This window comes from Helianthus annuus, chromosome 7 (assembly GCF_002127325.2).
Source record: "Helianthus annuus cultivar XRQ/B chromosome 7, HanXRQr2.0-SUNRISE, whole genome shotgun sequence".
NCBI lineage: Eukaryota > Viridiplantae > Streptophyta > Magnoliopsida > Asterales > Asteraceae > Helianthus > Helianthus annuus.
This window is the reverse complement of record NC_035439.2, coordinates 84,321,223-84,328,830: the sequence shown is the minus strand read 5'-3', so window position 1 is coordinate 84,328,830 and position 7,608 is coordinate 84,321,223.

The following is a 7,608-nucleotide window of genomic DNA, read 5'->3' as shown; positions in this document are numbered from 1 at the left end:
TGGGTGTCTCAACAAGGATACCACTAGTGTTGCGTCGAACATACGCTTCTTTAGGTTCGAGACATAAATGACATCGTGTACATTATCGAATTCTTCAGGTAGCTCGAGTTTGTAGGTTACGCTACCGATTCTTCCCAGACTCTTGAATGGTCCATCGTGACGTCAATTAAGCTCGCCATGCTTCCCCAGCATTCCACACCCTCCCAAGGTGAGACTTTCAACACGATACAATCGCCTACAACGATCTTCCAGCGTTTCTCAAGTTTATAAGCTTTCCTGACGGTCACGCATTTCTGCCAATCGACTCCCGCTCCAACAACCTTCCCAAGAGTTTCGAGTACCAGTCCTGGGCCAGTAATTAAGTTGTCAACCATCTCACTCTAACAAGAAGGTTGGCATGATTATATATGTAGTGTCTCCATAGAGCTATCAGGTTACCAAAATGATAGTTGCTGCAGTAGTACTCAACCATAGGTAAGAGTCCTTCCAATTTGCACCAAAGCCAGTCACACACATGCTCGCAGCATGTCTTCGAGCGCCAGGAGAGTTTGTTTTCTCTGATCATTTGTCCAACGGCGATAAGCAATGCTCTGGTCCTGACATGAGCCAAGGGTGTTGTGTATTGCCTGATGTAGATCATGTATAGATCAAATTCAGAGATAACAGGAGTTGGCACCTCGTGCCTAAAAACCGCCTCTCTCAGAGGAACATTCACAACTATGAAGGCTCGTCAGTTTTCTTGATTGTAAGAAAGTGTGCTGGTAACATGTGTCCATCAACGATCATCCAGGTGATAATGCTTCCGTTTCGAGTTGTAAGTAGACCAATGATAAAATCCATGGAAGCCTGTTCCTATTTCTATATATGCATTTCTGGTTGCTAAATCCCACCTTGACTTTCCCACAAGTCAAACATCGTTCTCATGCGTTGCTATGTGGGCCTTCAGGCCCGGTCATCCGTACATAGTCGTCAGGTTTTAATTCATCCTATCAAAACTCAAATGAATAGGATATCGAAACCCGTGTGCTTTCCCTACACCAATTCCCTAAGATTGCTGTATCGTGAGGTCCATATTCGTTCCATGAAGTGGCAAATATCATCCAGCCTGCCAAAGGTTGCTTCCCCATGACCCGCATGGGTCAATCTTGAGAACTCTCTTCCTTCAGTCCTTCAGTCTGAACAAGGCGGGTCTGATCAGGTATGTTAGAGTGGATAGCGAGCTGCAAAGCTCGTGCACTTCCACGTTTCACAGTCGCATTCATTCAAAAGTTCCATCCAGCGATGCTATTACATGTTTACTTCTTCCGAAACAAAGGTACACGGAAGGCCCTTGTGTTCGGTCTAGGTAATGCATTTGGTACCGCCCAAGTAATGTCTCCATCTAAAATCCCAAGGCCACAGTTTTCACCGCCCGTTGTGTGTTGCGTCGGTGTGTAACTCCATCACGTAAGTCATCACTCTCTTGTGTTGCGTCGTTGTATAACTGAGACTCTGATTTGGACCATCATGGTATACCACTAAATCACCCGCACCCTCGGGTAAAGACGATGCTTAGTGCATTGCAGAGTTGGAATTCGAAAGCTGAAAATATGTCCTCCTGTTTCGTGTTTCACGAACACAGCACCCTGCTGTGTTAAAGAGGTTTAAACTACACGGTCTTCGAAAATCCGGTGATGAAGCTACGATAGTGTCCAGCGAAACCAAGAAATCGCTGCATCCCAGAAGGAATCCTTGGTGTCGATCAGTTTCTAGCAAAATGGATCCTAGCAAGAACCTCGTGTATTCCCACTTCATTAGTTACATGATCAAAATGCATCTCTCGAATCTAGATGTTACGTTAACAAGACTCCGCACGTAATGGCTCCTCTCTCATGAGTCCTAAAATAAAATACATATGTTCCTTTCTCCTGGAACTGATTCAACACGTTGTCAAAAAGCATAGTCGATTCATGTGATCCATGCAGCTGCCGGTGTGATGATTAGCCCAGAGGTTTTGGAATACAACGTTGCAATGGCCACCCTACATCTGATATGCCGTTGTAGGAACATTCTCCCCTCTTGACCCCCCCATCGGATGATAGCTCATTCGTTAGTCATTCCTCGAATGGAAGCTTGACCATCGCACTGGTAGACAAGTTGCCAATACATGATCGAAACAAATGGTTCTGGACTGTCACCTTGATGAGTTCTCAATAGATAGTACACATATGAAAAGGCCCATCTTCCCTAATACAATTGGGGGCTCCCCCACAGCGAAGGACTAAGTCCAACAAAACTCCTGTCCAATGGTGCCTGTAGTTGATTAAACAGTTCTTGCAACCCTCCTGGTGCAAGATGGTACAAAGTATGAGTATTCAGAGCTACCTCAGTCGTGAAATCACTGAGATTCCGAATAATAGTTGTGAAAGTAAACCTGAAAGTTCCTCGAGTAGCACACCGAGAGGAGTCACGAACAATTGGTGGATCCCCGATCCTATTTTCCTTAGCCTGACAATTAGGAACAGTTGCTAACATAGCTGGGTAATCCCTCTGTAGATACTTCTGGGCTTTCGTTGCAGAATTGATGCTAACCTTTACACAACTCTGGTACTTTGGAACAGATCATGATACTCCACCAGGGAGAGGGGTACGCAAAACTTTCTTCTCGCAGGGTATATCTGCGCGATGTATGGATAACCAATCCATCCTGACTTCCGCATCAAATCATCGAGGATAGTAGAAAGAAGGTTGACATCGAACACTTGCCCCACAAGGTCGAGCTTACATCCCAATGGACACATAAGGTTTCATTTGACTTGCCATCAGTTGCTGCCACCACAGGTTCAGTTTCAAGAAGCATCAGGGTTAACCAAAACAGGGCTACTTATACAAGTTACCATGCTGCTATTATGCCTAGCGTCATCTACGCCAATCCTAAATGCCCTTCCGTAAGCCTCATTTCCAGTGTTGTTGTTTTCGTTGCGAGAATTCCTAGAACCGTACTTGTTTCCTTGGGTGTTGGCACTTTGACTTAACACAGTCAATCCTTGTCGAGGTCAACTTCGTTTCCATACTATAAGCTACGATTACAAGTTCCTTGATGTTGTCGTGATTGTTGCCTCTACTGTCGTCCTAAGACACCACTCACTACGTGGGAAGTTACACATTCTGTGTCCCGGTTGATTCGTAAGAGTCGAATCCCATAAGTCGCTTACTAGGTTTAAGGATTCGGTTGAGGTCAGTTTACTGGAGTTCGTTTCCGGCAATCAGGGTCGTTCTAATACTGAGGTTGGTAAGGCACTACGCTCATCCTCTTGTCGATCGTTTCTTTTGCAAGTTGGCTGAGTAATACACGATATGGTTCCAGAGTGTTGCAGAAGTGATCGCACATCAGAGTCTAAGACGTCGTTACATAGAGTTCCAACCAATGAAAAGGAGTGAAATGGTATCGTCCAATCATTGGACGCTGCAATATCCAACTCGGGGATGTTCGTACAAGCACCTAACATTCTACCCAGTTCGCTAGGCGTTCAGGTAATACTCGATAGCATCGAAGTTCGAAGGGACCCAGAGAAAAATGAAAAGTTCACGTTCGAGTAGGGGGCAATCACTGCTATGACCCCCATAGGTTTGTTGTGTTTCACATCGATCAAATAATGAAATGGAACCCCTTTTTCACTTGTTAAGCCTCACTGGGACTCGCATGCACCCCACATTATTATTATGTGTGCACCCACAATAATATTGCGATTTGCATGCTCATCTCAGTTCCTCCTAACTTATGTCAAATGGTTCCTCAAACTCGAGTAGCAAACAAAGATCATCACAAATCATGAATCATGAATGTTTAGGGCAATACCGCACTAACAATCATCTAACACATGCAAGTAATACATGAATTCATACTATTGTGCTAAACGTGCAATCCCATGCAATTTCATATGTAAGTGTCCACTAATTATGTAGTGCAATGAGTAAACGAGAGACGAACCTTGCAATCTGGAGCTGAGTGTCATGGTTGATTTTCGAAGTTGTTCGGTTATAGTCTGGTTTTATAAAAACGTTCTAAAACCAAGTTCACTATAACCAGTGGCTCTGATACCAAACTGTCACACCCCCAAAATACCACCTAGGGAGTGTCCCTGTTAGGCGTGAGACAAACCATTAACGAGCCTCTAATCATATTGAACCAAGCAAAAGTTGTCAAATAAGTTTAAATGAAAACCAACATGTTCAGCGGAAGCATATAAAAGAAATCATAGTTTAACTGTTCAAATCAATTGTATAAAATCAATAAGTCAATCACATGGAACCCTCCAGTCGACCCATGACCACTCTAGCTACTCCAGACAGCAAGTTCCTGATTCCAAGATACCTAATGACCTGCGAGCATGCAACAAGTGTATCAGACAACGGTGGTGAGTTCATAGTTTTACGAAAACGTTGGTTACTAGGTGTATGACAATCTCCTTAACTAATTACAGCTCGATACAAGTAGTGGGGTTCATCATCCCGTACACTAGTCTAATTAACTAACCATGTTGTATGACAATCTCCTTAACTAATTACAGCTCGATAAACACCTAGTTCAAACAATTTACCGGCCCAACTAAAACAAGTCTCACCCATTTAAACCGGGTCCAATCGAACGAACTCGTCACTTGGGCCACTCGGCCCAAACACAGCCTGGGTTGGATCGGGTGCGGCCCAACATGTACTAACTTACGGTTTAGTGGACAGCCCACCCGAGTCCGGCCCAACCATTATACCGAATAGTTGCAAATTAAAACAGTCCACCCATTCCCTAACTAGCAACATATATGAATATATGTACACAAGATCCCATCTATTCAGTTCCTTCTTTACTAATTAATGGCCATTAACAATAGTTCACTACAAGGTTTGATTTTAACTCTCACATTCCTAGTTACCAGACAAAACAAAATCATGGCCATTATCATCTCAATTAATGAATTAACATAGTACTAGTGACCATTCCTGACAACATTGGTAGGATCACATGGTATTCCAATCATTACTAAAATATCTCTATGCTTTGATTTGATCAACACATGGGCCGCCATATCCCTATTCAAGTTATCCACTTTTATTCAGCCACATACATTATATTCTATTGGCCTTTAAAACCGATTAGCATCAACATGGATTAGGATACACATCAAAATCATCATATAAAGTCTTAGTTTGTAATCAACATTCATACCACCGTAATCATACTGTTTCTAGCGACACTTTAAATCATGATTCTTCTTTTACTAATAACATATTGATCAACAATTATATTTTCAGCCAAGTGTATGAAGAATCAACTCTAGATATCAGTATTATACTAATCAGATTTATTATGGCCAACTCCGATTTCATGCAACCCTTATCACTATGTCACCTAATTAATCAACAACATTCTACCAACTAAATCATTATCAAACGAAGTTTGATGTCATACGCACATTAACACAAATCAACATATAGCTTCCTCAGTTAAAACATTAAAGAATGCAAACCAAAACGATGATGAGCGTACTAACCGGAGAAGTGTAGGGTGTAAGCTAGAACGGAAGAAGGATAGCCTGAGAGGAGAAGAGGGCAGTCGTAAATACTTGGGAGAGAAGGGAACAAAAGTAGGGTTTGTTATGGCTATGATTTGTGAGATATGGGAATCATGTACAAGGTGGTACGTATATGCGCACACCTATGTGGGTCGGCCCAGCTTGGGCTCAACGGGTTTTGGGCCAAGAATTTACGGGTGGAGTGGGAGTTTTTAACTTACCACATAACTTTACCCAAACTTATGATTATTAAGTTCATAAAAAAATACACAATCAAAACATACAATTGCATATAATATCGTGAAACGAAATAATACGAGGTTAAAGGTCATGAGGTTAGATGGCACTTACCCTTGAAAGTTCGGGTAGTCACAGCGTTTGCAGCCATTTAAAGGCCCATTTACGGCGGCAAATGTGCTGTTAAACGGCTGCGCATTTGCTGCCGTTTAATGGCGCATTTTTAGCCGTAAATAGGCCTTTAAATGGCTGCAAACGCGTCGTTAAAGGGCTGCGAAATCGCTGCCATTTGCGGCTGAGTTTGCAGCCGTTTAAAGGCCCGTTTACGATGAAGTGGAATGTGATTTAGATGCGAAAAACTTGACGGGTGGTATTAGGAGTGTGCTTATGAAGCGGTACTCTGACCGCAAGTACGAAGCTAAAAAAATATATAAGAGCAAGGGAGGTTACGAGGATATTGAGAGGGCAAGGGCATTCCATCCCGCGGATATTCCCTATGATAACTGGTTGAGAACCATCGAAGGTTTCTGGGACCAAAAATATATTAAAAGAAGCGAGGCCAACAAACAAGTACGCGAGAAACAACAATTCCCATACCGCGGGGGGACATCGTCGTACGGTAGCACCGCCTATAAAAATGTAATGTTTTATGTATGTGTGCGTGTGTGTAAGGTTTTGTTTATTTAATGTCTAATCTAAGTTTAATGTTAAACATGATATGGATTAGGTACCAACGTATGCTAAAACCCACACGGATAATCAAGGGAATTGGGTTGATCCAGTTGTTGCTGAACAAAATTACATAAGTATTTCTTTTAAGTATAATTTTCTATAACAAATATATATATATATATATATATACATATATATATTTAATCATTTTCGTAAAATACAATAGAACTTACTGCAGGCCACAAACGAATGGAGCGGTGATGGTCCTCCAATTGGCCCGTATCAGGAAGCGTTGGGAGAGCGGCGAGGATGGTACTGGGGGATGAGGCCTAAACCTTCTTCCAACACGTCCTCGCACATGTCGTCTTCGCAAGCTCGGACACAAGAACCCGTTTCCGAGGTAAACTACACAATTTATAAAATGACAAACGAACGCATGTTTCCTTGTTAAATATATGTTGGTAGCGTTAATTAATATGCTAATATACGTTTTGATATCTATTATTGTAGGATTTTGTTAACAACTTGTTCCAAACCCCGTCCTTTTTGAACCAACTTAACAACTATCTTGCTTCACAAGGAAAAGGAAAAGGAAAGTCAAACGACTACGATTCTGATGACTTATTCGATAGAGAAGATGAGGATGATTCCGACGAGTGACTTGTTGTTTTTAATGTAGGATTTTATTAAACATTGTAGGATTATAATGTAGGACTTAAACGTAGTTTCTAATTATATTACCTTTAGTATATGTTCATGGCGTATGTTTGCGTTGTTTGAATTAGGCAGGTTCTGTTTTTCGGCCGTAAAACTGGCTGGGTGCAGCTATATACAGCTGTTGTTTAAAAAAAATGACTTTTAGCGGCGACACATGTCGCCGCTATTGCCCTTTGCCTTTACCGACCCTTTAGCGGCCACATGTCGTCGCTAAAAGTCTAAGACTAATAGCGGCGACAGTTACTTTTAGCAGCGACAACCAGGCCAATACCGACCCATCAATACCGGCGACCCTTTAGCGGCGACATTTCGCCGCTAAAAGTCATTACCGGCGACAACTGTCGCCGCTAAAGGTGTTCCATTCTTGTAGTGACGTGACAAACTTATACGCTACAATTATCACCTTACACCGCAATTCCCCATCTTTGAAAAA